Below are 21,907 nucleotides of genomic sequence, written 5' to 3'. Positions count from 1 at the left end.
CCAGCTCCTTGGCACTCAACAAGACAGCAAAGGGCACCTGTCCGGCTCGATTTGGAACAGTGGGCTGCAGGCGCGGCTCTAGGCATTTTGCCACTCCAAGCATGGCAGGCAGGCTGCCTTCGGCGGCTTGCCTGCGGGAGGTCCACCGAAGCCGCGGGACCAGCGGACCCTCCGCAGGCAAGCCGCCAAAGGCAGCCTGCCTGCCGCCCTCGTGGCAACCGGCAGAGCGCCCCCCGCGGCTTGCCGCCCCAAGCACGCGCTTGGTGTGCTGGGGGCTGGAGCTGTCCCTGGTGGGCTGCCTGATGAAAGAGGAGCAGAGACCGGGGGTTTGGCCAGTACTGCTGTGGGGTGACATGCAGCAAGGAGCTCTTGGAAACATTGAAAAAAGGGGTGGCATGCAATATTCAACCTGAGGTTTTTGACTAAGGGTACGTCTACACTACAAGACTATTTCGATTCATCTTAATTCGAATTTCTGGAATCGACCTAATGAAGTCGAAGTTGTGTATCCACAATAAATACACTAATTCGACTGTGTGAGTCCACAGTAATGGGCGAAGCGTCGACTTTTGAAGCAGTCCACTGTGGGAAGCTATCCCACAGTTCCTGCACTCCCCGCCGCCCATTGGAATGCTGGGATTTCCCACCAATGCATGCTGGGGGGGGGGGAATTGTGTGGAGGGTGGTTTTGGGTAACTGTCATCATTGAACCGTCAATCACGCCCAGCATCCCTCCCTGAAAGCGCCAGCTGGCAATCTGTTCATGCACTTTTCTTCTCAGTGACAGCGCGGGCACCACAGCACTGCGAGCACGGATCCCACTGCAGTTGTGGCCGCTGTCAGCTCCTCGCAACTTATCGTCCACCTCTTCCGCAGTCAGCTGCTGAGAAATTTGGCTAATTTTCAATGGTGCTGCGAGCAGTGGTGGACCATGGGGGACGTTTTACCAACATCAACGTCGGGTGGCCTGGCAAAGTTCATGACGCGCGTGTTTTCTGGAACTCTGGTCTGCTTAGACGCCTGCAGGAAGGTAGTTTCTTCCCGGACCACAAAATAACGCTTGGGATGTGCAGATGCCCATACTGATCTTAGGGGACCCAGCCTACCCGCTAATGCCCTGGCTCGTCACGCCCTATGCAGGCACCTTGCACAGCGACAAGGAATTCTTCAAGTACCAGCGAGCAGCGAGCAGCGTGAACTGTGACTGTTCAGTTTCTTCACAGAGAAGCTGAACCTGCCCCTGTTTCTTTACCAAGTTACTGTTGACTAGCCTCCACAGTTACATACCCCGTCCACCCCGCTTCCCCAACTTCTAACACACATTTAAAAATTAAAGTACGTGCTCCACTGTAGCTTTACAACGGTGTCTTTATTGATGACTTTGCGTTAAAGGGTTGAAACTGGGAAGCACACTGTGCTGGGTAGGGTGTGTGGTCATGTAAAGACCGCCTCTAAAGTCAAGGTTTGACATGCTCCCGCTCCCAGACCGGTCAGCAGTGCCGGACTGGTTGTTTCAACGGATCCTGCCATCCCTCCTTTTTTGGACTCTGTGTGCGGGGGCTATGTGGCCTTGTTGCGGGGGAGGACGGATACAGATTCCTCTGCTGCGTGGCTCTGCGGTCCATTACAGGGACCGTTGCATGACATCTGTAACCCCCCTCCCCCGCTACAAATGCACCCCCAACGACAGAAAACCTGCAAACCACCTCCCATACCAGCTAACCGCCTACTGACTGCACTGTGTGTGTGACATGCTGCTGATCCAGCCCCCGTCTCTGTACCCTGCTAAAGGTGACTGTCCTATGCATTACACTACCCCCTCAACCACCCAACGACCCACCCAAGACATCTAACACAGCGTTGTGTAAAAAACCATGACGGAAAAAGTACGAAACAGAAAACTACTTTTAATAATCAACAACACAGTAAGGGAAGGACTTTTCAAAATGTAGTGACTGATAGCTTTTGGGTAATTTAACACTATCCTGTGGTGCAGTGACAGTTTTCACGGCCCCTGGTGACCCTCCTTCTTGTTATTTTTGATGAGGGGGGGATTGGAGTTTGAGGCGGGGGTGGGCGGTTGCAGATACAGTGCAGGGGGGCTCTGTCTTCCTGCCTGTGGTCCTGCAGAACATCGACAAGGCGCCTGAGCATGTCCGTTTGCTCCCTCATTAGTCCAAGCAACGTTTGAGTCGCCTGCTGGTCCTCCTGACGCCACCTGTCCTCCCGTTCGCAGAGTGAGCAGTGCTGCTGAGTGAGGTTCTCCCTCCACTGGCTCTGCTGGTCTGCCTCGTCTCTGGAGCAGCCCATAAGTTCAGCAAACATCTCATCCCTTGTCTTTTTCTTACGCCTTCTAGTTTGCGCCATCATCTGTGAGGGGCATGGTGGATCAGGTCGTGATACAGTTGCACCTGTGTGATGTCAAAAAGGTAGTGAATTTCTTACAATGATACATTTTTTAAACAAAGAAACATAGTCTACTCGGTGTCTGTGAACAAGAGTATGCACAGCACCTGTCTCATGCGCACTCACTAATGGAAAGTTCGATTTCTCTGAATGCGCTTTCATTGCCTGGGGTATTGGGCTGCAGATCAGAGAACCTTTGCAGGAAAGAAGAATTCGTGTAGCAGCAAGGCATGGTAAGCCAAACACTTTTGGATTCATAGAAGTGAATGTACAGCTCTGTCCTCTTGATGCAGGCAATCCTGAAAGCATAAACTCGGCCCCTGTTGCACCCCCTCGCGGCTGTTCACTGGGAAAGATCCCTGTATGCTGCCACTCTGTAGACTGCAGCACGTGGCTGTTAAGTGAGGCTTCTTGTTATGCAAAGGAACACTTAAGCGCTCCCATTACTAATAGTACCCCAATTACTCTAATTTCATGCAGGAGTGTGCGAGAGAGATCACCCTGAGGAGAGTCTCACAGGCAGAGAGAGCGCGCACGCTGGAAGAAAGCCACCACAACCCAGGGGCCTACTCTGCCATGCTCGTGAGGGCAATGGTCCCGGAGTTCCAGCTTATAGCATGGCACGGCAAAGTGTGCTACCTCGGGGCACACGATAAGCTAGCTCTGCCAAGGAACCTCCTGCATAGACTTTCAGATTACCTCCAGGAGAGTTTCCTGGAGATCTCTTATGAAGATAAAAGTTCCATCCCCCTGTATGTAGACCTTCTGTTCTCCTAATGTCTCTCCCTGTTTAGTTACTAAAAAAATGTTAAATCGTTGGTCTTAGCTGCTTTTAATAAATAAATGTTAACTTGTTTAAAGCACTTACGGACTGATCCTTCTCCCGATTCAGGGTCCGTGGTAACGGCTGGGGAGGGTTGGTAGGGGATCTCAGAGAGGGTGAGGAAGAGATCCTGGCTGTCGGGGAAAGCGCCGTCGACTGCCTTGTCCTCGTCATCTTCCCCGTCCGCGAACATCTCCGAGGAACAGTCCGTCGACACTATCCCATCCTCAGAGTCCACGCACACTGGTGGGGCAGTGGTGGCAGACCCACCGAGAATGGCATGCAGTCAGGGCCAGCCTTAAGCCAATTTGCCCGATTCCCCTGAATTGGGCCACGCCCCTGACAGGGCCCCCCGGAAGCAAAGCTCTGCGTCTCCCGGAAGCAGCAGCTGTTGCTAGGCAACTAGAGATGCTGGCCGGCTGAGGCAGAGGGGGCCCCTGGCTGTACTTGCAGGTCAGGAGGGGGGAGGGGGGAGAAGGCACATGTGCATTGCAGCCTTCCTTCCCCTCCCCTCCCCCACCCCCAGCACTCACCTGGAGGAGACGCCGAGGGAGCTTCTGGTCTGTGGCAGACAGGAATCTCTGCAGTGCACCTCACTCACCTGAGCAGCTGCTGGGGCTTCCAGCGGCAGGGCCGCTTTAGCCAATTTCAACAATTCCTGAATCGGGCCCGCCCCTAAGGGCCCCCGTGTGTCCCCCCCCAGTGTGATTGTACCGGCAACGGGTCTGGGGGCTGGAGCGGGCTCCAGCTGCCTGCTGCCCAGTCCCTGCCCCTGCAAAGCCCACACCACCCAGGGCTGTGCCTGCACCACCAACCTCCAGCCAGCCCCATGTCCACTGGTGCCCTGCAGTTCATTTCTAGTTCAGGCCCATCTTTTAAAAAAGAACTTTAGGTAAGGTAAACATACATCTGTATTTTCCCACATGTCAGGCTTTTTTTTTCTTATCGCCATCCATCCGGGGAAAAAGCCGGCCCTGTCCAGCGGTGAGTGTCTGACCCTGCGATTCCCCATAGGGTTGTAATATTGGGCTGGTTTTGTGGTTTATGTGGTGTTGCTGTTTGAGGGTGAGTCTGTGCCTGCCTGTGTCTGTTTCAAAACTAAAGTTGGGATCATGTAACCCAGGAAAAAAGCCCCGAGCCGGTACTTAGTGCTGTGAACTCCAGGTGAGAGAGAGAGAGGGAGGTTTGGAGGAGGAAATCAAATACATCAAGAGGGGAGAATGCGAAAGGTCTGCAACAGGGCAGGCTGAGACTTTTATCTCCCTCCCCCCCCCCGCAGGAGGGGAAACTGAGGCACTGAGTGATCAGATTCCCCTCTCCAAATTATTTGCAAAGGAGGAGGACGGGGGCTCCTGTCCAAACCAGTTCCCTTCCCATCAACTCTGCTTTCCCTGCTGCAAGACCGCTGTAGGGGCTGAATATTTCCATTAAACTATGGCTCCTTCATTTGCCCTGCAACAATGAAATAGACCGGCTTGGTGGGGGGGAATAGCCCCCCCAAAGCTTTGTGGATATTAAGGTTTTTTTGGGGGGGGGGCATGATAATATTCTAGATCAATCAAATGCCCAGCTCAGCTTTCTAGCCATCCAGCAGCTTTAGGGCAGGGAAGGTAGGTGCTCTTGGTGCAGAGTGGTCGCAAAACAGGGGTGAATTTAGCGGGGGTTTGTGGGGTCTGCTTGAAATCCCACCCGATGCAGCCACACAGAATCATTGGCAGCGCTGGGAGAGGCCAGGAGTGGAAGCAGGTGCCCTGGGGGTGGGGGGACATTTTCCCTCAGTCCTGGGCTCTGGGATGGACTAGGCTGGGTGGTGGGTTCAGTCTAGTCTTCCTGCCTGTTGCTCTCATTGGGGTTTGTGGTTTTCATCTGGCTCCACCAAAAAGATCAAACAAGCCCAGTAGAAAAGGGGAGTGAGAGAGGCGGGAAGGAGTTTGTAAGGGGTTTAAGTGACCCATCAGCGAAAGAGTAAAACCAGAGTTTGACTGGGTTTCCCCCCAGCCACCACTCCTGCAAACACTGGGGAAGGGGCAGCTCCATCCCCCACTGAGGCTATGGTGAGGGGCTGCAGGGGAGGAAGGAAGCCACATGGCAGTCCCTTCCCCCCAGCATCCCCCTCCAGCCCCCAAACTCTGTCCCAGAGCCTGCACCCAGCCCTCCGCACGCCCTCCCAGAGCCTGCACCCCTCCACCCTTCCTGCACCCCACCCCGTGCCCCAGCCCAGAGCCTGCACCCAGCCCTCCGCACTCCCTCCCAGAACCTGCACCCCTCCACCCTTCCTGCACCCCACCCCGTGCCCCAGCCCGGAGCCTGCACCCAGCACCCAAACTCCGTCCCACTCAGCCCTGGGCAAAGCTCCTTGGTCTGGCTCCCAGCCCCTCTCCAAGGGTTGCAGCTGTCTGGAGGTGCTGCCTTCCACACCTTCCTCATTCACACCTCATTCATTCAATAGGGCAATTGATTACAAAGTGGAGAGAAGATCTTATTCTACTTCTAGCAAAAAGACATTTTTCTTTTACCTTAATTACACTACCTTAGGGGCCTGCTATAACATATTACTAAGGTTCAATACAAAGTCATGTAAAAGTTATACAAAAATGCATAATGCAGAGATTTATCTACAACTCCATTGATTGACTGCTGTGTGCAGTAATATAGTGACCCCTGGGTCTTTGAATAAGGCTATATACTGGGGGGGGGGTGCAGCAGCGAGTCGGGGGTGAGCGGGTGGGCAAGTGGCAGGTGGGCACAGAGGTGAGCAGTGAGCCAGCAGGGGGTTTAGGGGCGGGCATGGGGGTTTCTGGCAGGGGAGGGAGAAAGTGAAAGGAGGCGAGTGGTGGGTGGGGGACTGACTAGGAGGGATGCAGCAAGTCAGTGGGGGACTAGGGGGTGAAGAGGAGTGTGATGGTGGGGCCGAGCGGGGAGGGGGTGGGTCCTATTTTACTGCTGTGATCTGCTCACCCTATGTGTGCCAGGTTTCAGAGTAGCAGCTGTGTTAGTCTGTATCTGCAAAAGGTGCCACAAGAACAGGAGTACTTGTGGCACCTTAGAGACTAACAAATTTATTTCAGCATGAGCTTTCATGGGCTACAGCTCACTTCTTCAGATGCATAGAATGGAATACTTCTTTTTGCCTATGTGTGCCGTTTCTCCCCCCTCCCCCTCAAACCTTCCTCTTTGGCCCACAGCTGTTTTGATGGGGTGGCGCTGAGGAAGGAGGGTTTGTTTCTGCGAGGCGAGCAGCGCTGGTGGGGACAGTGTTTCCACGGGGCTGGGCAGTGCTGGGGGGAGGGAGGGGGCATAAAATAAACATTATTGAAGAAAATCAGTTGTACAACTATCAAAACAAATTATTTTCCTAATATGAAAGTGAAAATCTATAATTAATATTCTTTTAGAATGTGGTGACTTCTATCAATATGGGCAAGAGATCAAGAGATATTGGTAGAAAGTACCCAAGTGGGAGTAAGAAAAGAGCCATATACAATATTATGTAGTAATATATAATTTAGTTATTATGTATCTAGTCATGGAAAGTCAATAATACATGTAAGAAATGAAAGGTGGTTTTTTTTAAGTGTTTTTTTTTAAGTCATCCCTGCCCGGGCCCCGTCAAAACTGTTCGAATTGGGCCCCGCACTTCCTAAAGCCGGCCCTGCATGCAGTGCCTCGTAGAAGCGGCATGTCTGGGGCTGGGCTCCGGAGCGTCCGTTTGCCGCTCTGAGTTTCTGGTAGCCTTGTCTCAGCTCCTTGACTTTCACGCGGCACTGCATTGCATCCCGGCTGTATCCTCTGTCTCTCATGGCTTTGGAGACCTTCTCGAAGGTCTTTGCATTCTGTTTGCTGGAGCGCAGCTCCGAAAGCACAGACACATCGCCCCACACAGCAATCAGATCTGAGACTTCCCGGTCAGTCTATGCTGGGGACCTCTTTCTAGTCTGAGATTGCCTGGACTCCTCTGCTGGAGAGCTCTGCATCGTTGCCGGTGCTGCTGAGCTCGCCCCGATGAGCAACCAGGAAATGGGATTCAAACTGTCCAGACAGGAAAAGGAATTCAAATTTTCCCGGGGCATTTCCTGTGTGGCTGGTCAGAGCATCCAAGCTCCGACTGGAGTCCAGAGCGTCAACAGAGTGTTGCACTGTGGGATAGCTCCCGGAGCTACTAAGATCGATTAGCATCCACACCTTGCCTAATTCGACATAGCCATGTCGAATTTAGCGCTACTCCCCTTGTCGAGGTGGAGTACCGAAGTCGAACTAAGGAGCCCTCTATGTTGAATTAAATGGCTTCCTGGTGTGGACGGGTGCACACTTAATTCGATTTAACGCTGCTAAATTCGATTTAAAGAGCTAGTGTGGACCAGCCCTAAGAAAAGGAACGAGGTTGCCCTTTCAATAATTGTGGGTAGGGTGTAGCCAAAGGTCCAGTGTGCTTCAACAGCAGCCCTGGGAACAACAAGTTGTGGACTACAAACTGCGGCATGTTGGGAGAACTTCCTGGTTCCTGCCAGGATGTATCCTTTGCGCTCCCCCCACTCCCCAGCAGGAGGTCTCAGAACTGACTGAGCTGGGAGCACCATAGCAGGCAAGCAGGGAGGAGGCTGCTTGACTGTAATCCTGTTCCATGTTCTTTAGAGAATAAAACCTTGTTCCTGGTGGTTTGTCTGAGTGGGTCTGGTCTGAGGTGACTGCACACTGACACAACACAGAGCACACAGAGGCGACTCAGGCCCAGTTTCCCAAAGTTCTGTAAAAAGTTCCAAAGCAGCTTCCCCTATCTTGAACAACCTCATACTGGGCCAGTGAACGGAGGGTGAGGGGTTGCGGGGGAGGTGTTATATATTTTTTTCTCCATTTGCTGCAGCTGAGCAAAGACACGTCTCAGTGGTGCATAGACTACTGCAGATGATTAGCTAAAAAAAATGTGAACAAAAAATAAACACCATTAAACAGCAAACACTCCTTGTAAAAAAAATCAGAAGATAAAGTTAAAATACAACTAAGCATAAATGGACCAATTAAAAGAAAATTTTAGATTATGATCAGCAGCCACCAGACACATAATCTTAAATCAAATAGAGAGGGTGCTGATTTGCCTCTTTCTGGAGTTTATTACTTGTTAGTAAAATTCATTCTTTGTCTAAACTTGGCATTTATATTTCAGTTTGGGAGTATATTTCCTCTCCTAAAAGTCTAAAAACAATCTGATCCACTATTTGCTATAACTAATATTTTATCTGATGACCAGAAAAGAAAAAGCCGTGCATATTTATCTGGTTTCATATGAACCCCAGTTTTGACAATGCAGCATCCCTGCATAAATGTGTTCAGAAGGTAGGAGTAAATAATAGAATTTTAACTGGTGTTCCCTCATGCTGTACATTCTTACTCTCAGTTTTCTTGTATCACATTTTACCTTTACAGGTGAATGTGTTAAAAAACAAGATACGCTTGATTCTCTTATTCTTTCCCTTTTTTGGTCACCAAGATTAGCTGTTGGTGATCACTTTTCAGGAGTTATGTTTTCACATTTATCAATAAAGCTGTCTCTGCCCCAAGTCACCTCTCTGCTCCTTTGGTGCTAAAAGTCAAGAATGTAATGAGGTTCACATATGGGGCCGGGCATTACTCCAGTGATCACCAACTGCTGAATGGCCCCTTGGGGACATGGCCAGACAGGTGCAATGTAGAGCACTAGAATTTCTATGCCATTTCCATGGGTAAGATTAGAACAGCCTGGCCCCAAGCAATACAAGCAAGACAATTTAGACTCCACACAGTTGCTATCAATCATTGTTTCTGCCACTATGGCCCATATCCTCAAAGGTATTTGGGTGCCTAACTACCAGGGCTGGCTCCAGACCCCAGCGCGCCAAGCACACGCTTGGGGTGGCATTTTGCCGGCAGGGCGGCAGGCGGCTCTGGCGGACTTTCTGCAGTCATGCCTGCGGGAGGTCCACCGGAGCCGCGGGACCAGTGGACCTCCCGCAGGCACGACTGCGGAGGGTCCGCTGGTACCGCGGCTTCGGTGGACCTCCCGCAGGCATGACTGCGGAGGGTTCACTGGTCCCGCGGCTCGGGTGGACCTCTCTCAGGCATGCCAGCGGATGCTCCACCGGAGCCGTGGGACCAGCGGAACCTCCGCAGGCACGTCTGCAGGAGGTCCCCTGGAGCCGCGGGACCGGTGACCGCCAGAGCGCGCCCCGCGGCGCGCCGCCCTGCTTGGGGCAGCGGGATTCCTAGAGCCACCCCTGCTAACTACCTTTGAGGGTCTGGGCTTGTGTGTCTCCTTCATATGCATTTCTTTTAACTGCCTCGGCAGCGCTTTAACGTGGCTGTGTAGTCACGGCACAGCACTGGGAGAGAGCTCTAAAAAACCTACCCCCATGAGGGGTGTAGCTACCAGTGTTGGGAGTGCGGCTTCCAGCACTGGTGCACTGTCTACACTCGTGCTTTACAGCGCTGAAACTTGCTGCACTTGGGGGTGTTTTTCACCCCTGAGAGAGAAAGTTGCAGCACTGTAAAGTGCCAGTGTAGACCAGCCCTGAATGCATCTGCTTATAGTGTTGAGGTTGCATCCAATAGTAAAGGCAAAATTCTCCTAGCAAGTATTAGATGTAATGGTGCCCTGGAAATACCTAAAATAGCAAGCAGACCTCAGCTTTGGCAATGTCTACAATATGAGCTAGGGGTGTGATTCCATTGCTTGCATATGCATACTCACGCTAGCGCTCATCAAGCTAGCCTGAGTATAAATAGCAGTGTAGCCACAGAAGGATGGCTACTGGCAGAGGAGACACAACTGAGCTGTGTTGAGTACAGATGTGCTTGAAACTGCTGCTACCCATGCTACCGTGGCTACATGGCTAATTGTACTCACACTAGTTTGATGAGAACTAGCATGCGTATGTGTACATAAGGAGGGGAATCAAACCCTTAGCTCACAGCATATACATAGTCTTTGATATTTTCATCTGCCTATATGCACAACACTCCCACTGAAGACTGCAGGTGGGGAGCATCAGCATGAAATCTGAGTTTAGAGTGCTGAGTAGACCTGAGAGCAGAATTTTGCCTTCTGGAATCAATCTCCCTGCTAGTTGCTGCCTTTAATAGGAGTTGAAGGTGTTGATCACCTTGCAGGATTGAACCTTCTGCTTCTAATGTTGTGTTAAACCCATTAAAGCTTCTTTTCACTATGCTTGGCTACAGGCTTTAATGGGATCACTTGATCCCATTAAAGATATCTAATCAGATAATCTGCATTGTTTATCTTGCAACCACTTTTCTTGAATAATTTTATATTTACAGAACAGGATCCTCTTAAGAACAGATAAACATCTAATATCTACTTAACATCCCCATCACTTGTTTGCAGGCTGGTTTGCAAGGTGAACATTTTTAAAGAGCTCTAATCTTGTAAGCACCTGCCACTAAAACCAATATACGAGGGGCCAGATAATCAGCTAGTGTAAACTTACTGAAGACAATGGAGCTATGCTGATTTACATTAGTTGAAGATCTCACCCTAGTTATCGACTGAGTCCTCTTGTTTTCTGGTCCTGAATGGCTTTTGCCATCTATAAGATTTCTCCCTTCCTGATGTGTAAATAAAAATATCTCTTTAATAATAAATTCTTCAACACTTTACTCCCCTCAGAATAGTAAAATCCCTTAAGAGGGTTTATGGACGTACACTCATTTATGTAAAATTGCTGCCTTCTTCACTATTATCTCATTTTTCATTGCATTCAAATTAAATATTTTATTCATTGGCCACTCTTGTGCCTGCCATGCATTATTCCACTGTGATATAGTGAGACAGATGTACTGCTTTCTATTCAACTATATATTATGTGATGGAGCAAGGCCGGATGGCTACAGGAAAGTATTGAGGAACAGGTATGTTAGCTCCAGGCTAAGCAAATCCCTAGTACCATGGGAACCAAAATGGCAGTTGCTCCAGGCTAATCAAGGCACCTGGGGCCAATTAAGAACTTTCTAGAAGGCACCAGAGAGAGCTACATTGATTGGAGCACCTGCAGCCAATCAGGACAGGCTAATCAAGGCACCTGGTATAAAAAGGGGAGCTCACTCCAGTCTAGGGAGGAGGAGCCAGAGGAAAGAAGTGTGCATGAGGAGCTGGGAGCAAGAGACACAAGGAACTAAGAACTGAGAGGGGGTACTACTGGAGGACTGAGGAAAACACCATACAATCAAGCAGCATCAGACACCAGGAGGATCCTGTGGTGAGGATAAAGAAGGTGTTTGAAGGAGGCTATGGGGAAGTAGCCCAGGGAGCTGTAGCGGTCAATCAGCGGTTACAAGTAGCACTATAGAGACTGCTGCAATTCACAGGGCCCTGGGCTGGAACCCGGAGTAGAGGGCGGGCCCGGGTTCCCCCTTAGCCCCGCTACTCCTAATCAGACATAGGAGTAGTTGATCCAATCTATGGGTTTCATCCAAGGGGAAAACCACTGAGGGGAAGAAATCCGCCAATAAGTGCAGGACCTACTAGAGGAGAGGAGGAACTTTGCCACAACTGGTGTCAGCAGTGGGATATTTGGTGTGCACAGCGCGGCGGAAGAAGGAGGGTGATTTACACACACACACACACACACACACACAAAAGGAAGGGGATTACAATTTGTTACCACAATGGATGAGGTGGTACGGGCACTGATACAAGCCACGGCGGCCCAGCAGGAGGCTACCCGTGTCCAGGCAGCTGCCCAGCAAGAAGCAGTGCAGCTGCAGCAAGAAACTAACCGCCTGCTGATGGACCAAGCTGTTCAAGACCGAGCTATGTTGCAGGAACTGGTAAGCCAGGTAAAAAACCTTGCAGAAATGAACCGTGGGCATGATGGGACACGGCTCATACGGGTCAGCCATTGGCTGCAGAAAATGACAAGGGAAGATGATGTAGAGGCATACCTTCTGACCTTTGAGAGGACAGCTCTACGGGAGGCCTGGCCTCGAGATCAGTGGGCTGGCATCATTGCCCCGTTCCTGTGTGGGGAGGCCCAGAAGGCCTACCATGATCTGCCTGAAGAAGCTGCAGCAGACTACTCCCAGCTGAAGGCAGAGATCTTGGCCAGATCTGGGGTAACATCTGCAGTACGGGCCCAGCGATATCATGAGTGGAGGTACCGGGAAGACAAAACCCCACGATCCCAATTATATGACCTCGTCCATCTCGCACGAAAGTGGTTGCAAATAGAATCCCGGAGTCCGGAAGAGATACTAGAGGTTCTGGTCATCGACCGGTACATGAGGGCACTGCCACCAGATCTCCGCAAATGGGTAGGCCAGAACGATCCATGCACCTATGATGAGATGATCACGCTGGTAGAAAGACGCATGACAGCCAGGGAATTGACCCAACTACGCAAGGAAAGCCCCTTCCGAAGCAAACACCCAACCCCAACCCTGGAAGGAGGGACAGCTAAACCCCTGGGGAGTCCTAGGTGGAGGAAGAGGGGGGCTGAAAACCAACAGAGACTCCAGAAGGAAGGGATTGGCCTGAGTGGAGGGAACCCTGTGACTAAAACCCCTAGCCCACAGGATGGGAGACTGACTAGAAATAGTTATAGATGTTATGCATGTGGGGAGTGGGGACACATAGCAGCACAGTGTCCCAGCACCGAAGAGCCTATGCAATGCAACTTGGGGGATTGGGAGGTCCCATGCTCCCTTATCCACCTGGTGGGTGTTGCGTTAGCCCCACATAACTATACCAGGCCAGGGAAGATAAATGGAACAGAAACTACAGCACTGGTGGACTCAGGAAGTGCTATCACCCTTATATCGGGTAAGCTGGTAAAAAGTAGCCAGCTGCTGCAAGCCAAACGTGTAGCAGTGACATGTGTGCATGGGGCCATGAGCCAATACCCCACCATCCCAGTGGAGATAGAGGTTCAGGGGAACCCCATTGAGGTGACAGTGGGCGTTGTACCTAAACTCCCATATCCTGTAGTTATTGGGAGAGACTATCCAGGGTTTGATAATTTACTTCCCCCTGAGAGGCTGCAGGGAAGTGGAGACCCTGTTGACAGCGACTCATCACTGGGGGAATGTCAACCCCCAATGTTTTCTGAGTTTTCTCATGATCTATTCTCAGCCCCCCAAAAGGCCCGGAAGACAAAAAAAGAAAGGAAGGCCGTGAAGGCTTTGGGAACCCAGATCCTGACCCAAGGCCAGAAGACTGCGCTAGTAGGCAGACGGGCACGAGCAGCCAACAGTGAAACTACCAACACGGAAGGTGAGCCGGAGGCTGGCCCCAGCCATGAGGGCGACAGGCCATTGGAGGAAGCAGAAGCCGGCCCCTGGGAGCTCAGGCAGGTTAGTCCTGGGAGAGAGACGTTCGGACGGGACCAGGCAGAGGACCCCAGATATGATAACGTCAGGAAAGAGGTGGCTGAGATAGATGGGATACCAGTGGAGGGGAAGGTCCGAGGTCCAGGACCCTACTTTATAGTGAAGAAAGATCTCCTGTACCGTGTGGTGCAAGTGCAGGAGCAGGAGATACATCAACTTCTGGTGCCCTGAAAACATCAAAAAGCCATATTGAGCCTCGCCCACGGTCACTTGTTTGGAGGACACTTAGGGGTAGAGAAAACCCAGGCCAGGATCCTGCGGAGGTTCTTCTGGCCAGGAATACATGAAGATGTCAGGCGATACTGCACCTCTTGTCCAGAGTGTCAGCTACATAGCCCTCGCCCACACTTACGGGCCCCTTTGATACCTCTTCCAATAATAGAGGTACCATTTGAACGCATAGCCATGGATCTGATTGGGCCCCTAGAGAAGACAGCTCGGGGCCACCAACATGTGCTGGTTGTACTAGACTATGCAACCCGATACCCCTACGCTGTCCCCCTACGCAACACAGCTTCCAAGACAATAGCTAAGGAGTTAGTACAGATCTTTTCCCGGGTTGGGCTTCCCAAGGAGATGCTGACTAATCAAGGGACACCTTTCATGTCTAAATTGATGAAAGATCTCTGTTCATTGCTCCATGTACAAGCCCTACGGACCTCTGTATACCACCCACAAACAGACGGCCTTGTGGAAAGGTTCAATAGGACCCTCAAGGCCATGATCAGGAAAGTGGTGAGCCGGGATGGGAAAGACTGGGATACCCTATTGCCTTACCTCATGTTTGCCATCCGGGAAGTTCCACAAGCCTCCACAGGCTTCTCTCCATTCGAACTACTATATGGGCACCACCCCCGAGGCATAATGGATATAGCCAGAGAAGCCTGGGAAGAGGAGCCAAATCCCGGAAGGAACATAGTTGAGCATGTACTACAGATGAGGGATCGGATAGCCCAGGTTACACCCATTGTACGAGAACACTTGGAAAAAGCACAGGAGACCCAACGGACCCATTATAACCACCAAGCAAAGCTTCGACCGTTCCAACCGGGGAATCGAGTAATGGTCCTTGTGCCCACAGCAGAAAGCAAGCTGTTGGCCCAGTGGCAGGGACCCTATGAAGTAATTGAAGCCGTGGGAGAGGTAAACTATAAGGTACGGCAGCCAGGCCGCAGAAAACCGGAGCAAATTTACCACATCAATCTTCTAAAACCTTGGCATGATCGAGAGGCATGCTTAGTCACCCGGGAGACTCTTCCCCAGGAGGATAACGTACATGAGCAAGTAAAGATATCACCCGACTTGACGCCAATCCAAAAGATCGAGGCAACCGATATGATTAATTGTAACCGAGATGTTTTCTCTACAAAACCGGGGCGGACAACTGAGACCTATCACCATATCCGCACGATCCCTGGAGCCAAAATAACACTGAGACCCTACAGAATCCCAGCAGCCAAAAGAGAAGAAATCAAGGCTGAAGTAAATGTTAGAATTAGGCGTTATTGAAGAATCCTACAGTCAGTGGTTCTAGTGCCCAAACCTGATGGTACCACAAGATTCTGTAATGACTTTCGCCGACTGAATGAAGTATCCCAGTTTGATGCATACCCCATACCACGCATCGACGAACTGGTTGACCGACTGGGTAGTGCCCGTTTCTTGACTACACTGGATCTGACAAAAGGGTATTGGCAGATTCCCCTGACCAAAGAAGCTAAAGAAAAGACAGCGTTCTCCACCCCAGACGGGCTATTCCAGTACACTGTTCTCCCTTTTGGGTTACATGGGGCCCCAGCCACATTCCAGCGCCTCATGGATAAGCTGCTGCGCCCCCATACTAGTTATGCAGCTGCATACCTAGATGATGTCATCATCCATATGCCAGACTGGGGAACCCACTTGGAGAAGGTTGAGGCAGTGCTACGCACCTTAAGGCGGGCTGGCCTCACTGCTAATCCTGCTAAGTGCGCCATTGGACTAGCAGAAGCTAGGTACCTGGGATATATTGTAGGAAGGGGTATAGTGAAGCTCCAAACTAATAAACTAGAAGCGATTCAAAACTGGCCCTGGCCAACCCGAAAGAAGCAGGTCCGTGCATTCCTAGGCGTGGTAGGCTACTACCGACGGTTTATTCCCCACTTCGCCAGCAGGGCAAGTCCTCTAACAGACCTGGTGAAGGCTCGAGGTCCAGACATGGTAAAGTGGACCGACGCTGCAAAGGGGGCATTTGTAGACCTTCGGACGGCCCTCTGTAATGACCCCATACTCATAGCCCCAGACTTTACCAAGGAATTTATTTTACAGACAGATGCTTCTGAGGTGGGGTTGGGGGCAGTTCTGTCACAAATGATTGGAGATGAAGAACACCCGATTCTTTACCTAAGCAGAAGGCTGCTCCCACGAGAACAGAAGTATGCAGTAGTCGAGAGAGAATGCCTCGCTGTCAAATGGGCCATGGAGACGCTGCGTTATTACCTCTTGGGCCGGCGATTTACTCTTGTGACGGACCACGCACCCCTCCAGTGGATGCAGAGAAATAAGGAAAAGAATGCAAGGGTCACCAGGTGGTTCTTATCCCTCCAACCATTCCAGTTCCGTATACGGCATAGGGCTGGATGCCACCATGGCAACGCTGATGGTCTTTCACGAGCACACTGCCTGGCGTCCCAAGTTGCCCAACCCTATGGTGTTGAGCAGAGGGGGGGGATATGTGATGGAGCAAGGCCGGATGGCTACAGGAAAGTATTGAGGAGCAGGTATGTTAGCTCCAGGCTAAGCAAATCCCTAGTACCATGGGAACCAAAATGGCAGTTGCTCCAGGCTAATCAAGGCACCTGGGGCCAATTAAGAACTTTCTAGAAGGCACCGGAGAGAGCTACATTGATTGGAGCACCTGCAGCCAATCAGGACAGGCTAATCAAGGCACCTGGTATAAAAAGGGGAGCTCACTCCAGTCTAGGGAGGAGGAGCCAGAGGAAAGAAGTGCGCATGAGGAGCTGGGAGCAAGAGACATAAGGAACTAAGAACTGAGAGGGGGTACTGCTGGAGGATTGAGGAAAACACCATACAATCAAGCAGCATCAGACACCAGGAGGATCCTGTGGTGAGGATAAAGAAGGTGTTTGAAGGAGGCTATGGGGAAGTAGCCCAGGGAGCTGTAGCGGTCAATCAGCGGTTACAAGTAGCACTATAGAGACTGCTGCAATTCACAGGGCCCTGGTCTGGAACCCGGAGTAGAGGGCGGGCCCGGGTTCCCCCCTAGCCCCGCTACTCCTAATCAGACATAGGAGTAGTTGATCCAATCTATGGGTTTCATCCAAGGGGAAAACCACTGAGGGGAAGAAATCCGCCAATAAGCGCAGGACCTACTAGAGGAGAGGAGGAACTTTGCCACAATACATACCCTCTTTATCAATGCTGGTTCATTTTTTATTTTTTTTGCAAAGAGAGAAAGGCAGGAAATCAAAGAAACCTGTATAATGCTGTTTTAAAATTAAGTTCATTAAACTCAGATTTGAAGAGTGGAAGCTAAATAGAAGAAGATAAGATGGACCAAGTCCAGGACATTCTTGTCAAAATTCTACACTATTATCAGTTGTGGATTTTTAAAACTCTGTTTCCTGTCGCATTAGATGGGTAAATATTCCTTACATTAAAAATAATCAGCTTGAAGAAGAATCTGCAAATGTGTCATTGCATTGAAAAATTATCATTATAAAATGTTCTCTCTTTTAGTTGTGATGCTTTTGGTTTAATCTTTGGAGAGATCTGTGGCTTCTGTATGGGGTGAATTTCACTTTATAGAATAAGATTTTCCTTTTGATGTTGCACTCCATAATGTTTTATGGAAATAAAGCTTATAATCTACGGAGTGTGTTCATTATATTTGTATGTCTGCATCATTCTTGTATCTGAAGCTAGAAATATAAAGTATAACTCTGAAGTCCTATTGTAATTATGCAAACTGTGGGCCATTGATAGTGGTTAAGAATCTTGATGGCTCCCATTGACTAGGACAATTGGTTGTAAATGGCTCTGTTTACTTGTAAGCCTTCCTGTGTTCCTGTAAGCCAGCCCAGGAAGAATGGTGGAATCCATTTTAAACCTGGTGCTTTTCCATTTAGAAGGAGGGGTGGAGATCCAGAGAGACAAAAGATTCCTGCCTTGTGTCAAAGCTATAAAAGGGGGTGGAAGAGAACAAAGGAGGCTGCCAGTCATAAGAACATTCCTAGTTTCCACCTAAGGTGTCTGCTAACAAGGACTGTTCCAGGGGAAAGGATTGGGCCCAGACTAGGAAGGAGTCTAGTCTGTGAAAGAAGCTTATTGGAACATCTCTGAGGGTGAGATATAACAGTAATCAGTTTCTTATTGTATTAGGCTTAGACTTGTGTGTTTTTGCTTTATTTTCCTTGATAACTTACTTTGTTTTGTCTGTTATTACCTGAAACCACTTAAATCCTACTTTTTATAGTTACTAAAATCACTTGTGAGTGATTAATACCTGGGGGAGAAAACAGCTGTGCATATCTCTCTATCAGTGTGATAGAGGGTGGACAATTTATGAGTTTACCCTGTATAAACTTTATATAGAGTAAAACTGATTTATTTGGGGTTTGGATCCAATTGGGTGCTGGAGGCAGGTAACCTGCTAAGCTATTTTCAGTAAAGCCTGTAGGCTTTGGGGGACTGGACCAGACCTGGGTCTGTGTTGCAGTGGACTAGTGTGTCAAGGCAGGGTTCTGGAGTCCCAAGCTGGCAGGGAAAATGGACTCAGAGGTAATTCCAGCACATCAGGTGACAGTCCCAAGGGGGTCTCTGTGACTGAACCCGTCACACTCCTTACTTATATTACTGTATTAATAACCTAATGTAAACAGTTTTCATCACCCTACGTGATGAGGTGTACAAACCCCACACTGGGCAACAAGGGGTTAAGAGATTATTGTGAACTCAGCCAGCCTTGCCTCACCACACCTGCAGCAAATGGTCCATCTGCTGGAGGAATTAAAAGACAGGGAATTAGCTCATTTGGGTGGCAGAGCTGGAGTGAGGAGATCTGCAGCCAACAGCTCCAGCAGCACAGAGCAGAGGGAAGCCTAAAGACTTTGACACAGCTGCTCAAATGGGCTCTCCCTGAGGGAAGGGAGGACCCACTCCAGAAACAATCAAAGAGGGAAGTATCTCCCTCTTCCCAGCCTGTGGACCCTGGACATTGGTAACCCCCTCTTACTTATTTTGGTTTGGACTTCCCCAATAGGGGAAAGCCTTGGACTAAACTGACCCTGGGGGGAGGGCGGGGGGAGAGGAAGAGGCCCAGGGAGAACAGCCTTAAGCAGCCTTGGTTGCCAGACCACTGGTAGTCCAAAAGGCCCTGGGTTGGAGCCCAGTGGAGTAGGAGGGCCCAGGATCCCCTACTCACAACCCCCTTGGCCGTCAGCGGTTGTGGCTGTAACCACTAGGCCACGCTCTCCAACCAGACCCTGAGTGAAGATCATTACACTCTAATTCAACAAGATATTTAAGCATGACTCTTTCCATGCTTAAAGTCAGGTGCATGCTTAAGTATGTTGATGAATAAATGATAAATAAAGGCTTTCTTGTTTCTATTGTTCTCTGAGAGTTTAACTCAAAATTAAACATCAAATATCTCAGGGTGTCCTGCATGCACTCGGGCCGAACTTAATAAGGGGAGGCAGTCCTCAGATGTAGAGATGGTTGAAACAAATTTGGATATTTTGAAATTTTTCATTCTGAATCAAAACAGGTTTTGGAAATGGAAAAATATTTATCTCAAAATATTTTGTATTGGGAAATTGTCAAAATTGATACAATTTCACAAAAAAAGTGGTTTTATCAAGATGTCATTTTCTAAGAGAAAACCATTTTGACAAGTTGCCGCCCCCACGTCCCGTCCCCCCCCACTCTGCTCAGGTGTTCTGACTCCCCAGATACCAGACATCACATATCTAGAGCTCATTGACAATGGGTAAAGAAGCTACGTGTTAGTCTGGTGGGAAGTTCTGCAGTGAAATCATATATTGTATCTAATGACAGTTAGCACTGACTTATTTGTGTATGTAGCTGCCATTCTCAAACCTTTGCAATCTCCTATAAATAAATATCCACATTGACTTTTCTCATATTGCAAATATAAGTATGATAGGACCTGAAGATTCGTGTTTCTCAAATGCACTTAAAAAGAAAAAAGTTACAAAGATAACTATAATAAGAGAACATATGCACCAAGAACTTAATGGCTCTCACTGTGCTATATAACATGGCCATTCTTAACCTCACACTGTCAGCAGGGATTCCTCCTCTCCCCGCCACTATAAAAGCTGAGGTTCTTGAGGTAAAGGAAGACTCTCATCTAGTTGGTAGGCACATGAGACATAGCTGAGAAGATGTGATTCTATTCATTAAAGGACAGCAGTACCCATACATACCAGTTTGTTCTTTCTAAAAACCACACTCAGCGGTAAAGTGCAATTATTCTTCATATATCAAAATACAGTAGCAATCCAAAACTGGATTCCCTGTGTTGTACTTTGCGTCTTGCAAAACATTTTTATACTTACAATGATTCTCTTCAGGCCTGATCTGAAATCAGTGGAGAATCTCCCACCGCCAGTAATGGATTTTGGTTCACAACACTAGTTTTTAGAATCAATATATTCATTGTGTTGATCCTGACTACTCTCTTCTTCTCCAGCTGTTCCAAAATATGTTCATGTCCATTATTTCTAATCTTATGGTGCTCAGATACCATTGCGATAGGCACGTGATAAGAACCTAAGTGGATCAGATTAAATCCCTCATATACAAAACAGAGCAGAGCAAAGCAAAGGCTTATTTCAAATGATGCAGCTCTTTCACCTCTCCAATGCTTTTGTTCCCCTAAGTAAGACAGGTGATAGGAAACAGAAGACTGATTGAAAAGTAATTTATTGTTACATGTGGCAACTCTCAATATCCTATTTCAAACTTGCAGAGATCAGTCTAAGAACATGTGTTACAGCAGAGTTACCACTATCTTGTTTCTTGGAAGAGATGTTGGATCCAATTTCACTGACGTTAAACAGTTATCTGAATCAAGTACTTTCACTGCCCATGAAGTGAAACAATTATTTAGCTTCCTCATTTTTAACTGCCAGAGATGGCTTCCGCTATTTTCCTCTACTAAAGCTTATCCTCCATGCTGGTTCATCTTTCATAATATTTGTATCAAACTGTGCAAAATATAGGAAATAATGCAAATAAAATAAAGGGATCTTAGATTGGGAAAATGTTCACAATTGGGCCACTTTCATCTTGGGTATAACTCCATTGATCTAAATGAAGTTTGGGTTAAATTCATCCCTGAGTCAATGTTTTAGTGAAATAGTTTCAGTAAAATTATTTTTATAATATTGTAAAACTTAAATGTTCATGGTGCCCTGCAGAATGTAGATAAAACATATTCCCAAAGAGCTTATAGTCTAAATAAAGCCAGAATTCTATTATTCAAAATTTTTCCAACATGCAGGTTACTGGAACTGCCACATCGAAAGCGTGTCTCTCTTACCAACATAAGTTGGTCCAATAACCGATATTACTTCACCCTCCTTGTCTAGCTATCATGACATGCAGCTAAGATTACATCAGGGTCTTCAACAAAGAGACAGACAAGGAGTGAGTTGATCAATCTATAAGTGCCTACATGGGGAACAAATCTTTGATAATTGGCTCTTCATTCTAGCAGACAGAGATCCAATGGCTAGATATTGATGTTAAACAAATTCAAACTGGAGATAAGATGTAAATTCTTAAGTGATGGTGATTAACCATTGGAACAATTTACCAAGGGTTGTGGTGGACTCTCCATCACTGGCATTTTAAGAACCAGATTGGATATTTTTTTCCAGAAGACATAATCTAGTTCAAACAGGAATTTTTTGGGGGGGAAGTTCTATGGCCTATGTTATGCAGGAGGCCAGGCTAGATAATCATTGTGGTCCTTTCTAGCCTTATGTATGAATCAGGTAAGAGGTCATATCCTAATCCTCCAGGTCCATATTGTGATACCCTTATACACAATGAATAGTACCTTACTCCTGGGACTATCTGAGGAATTAAGGTACTATACTAAAAGCGAGTAAGGGTATCGCAGTCTGGCCCTCAGAAAGTACAATTAAACTAAGAGAACTCCTCAAGTGTCACCTACTAATCTCCTTCACCTGACAGTTGCAAGTTACAACAATGAAACTATGTTGTAGCAAGATTAGAGTGGGTTGACTGGTTCATGATTGACCATGCTTGCAT

This window comes from Mauremys reevesii, linkage group 2 (assembly GCF_016161935.1).
Source record: "Mauremys reevesii isolate NIE-2019 linkage group 2, ASM1616193v1, whole genome shotgun sequence".
Lineage (NCBI taxonomy): Eukaryota > Metazoa > Chordata > Testudines > Geoemydidae > Mauremys > Mauremys reevesii.
The sequence above is the reverse complement of the archived record's forward strand: the minus strand, read 5'-3'. Positions refer to the sequence as shown.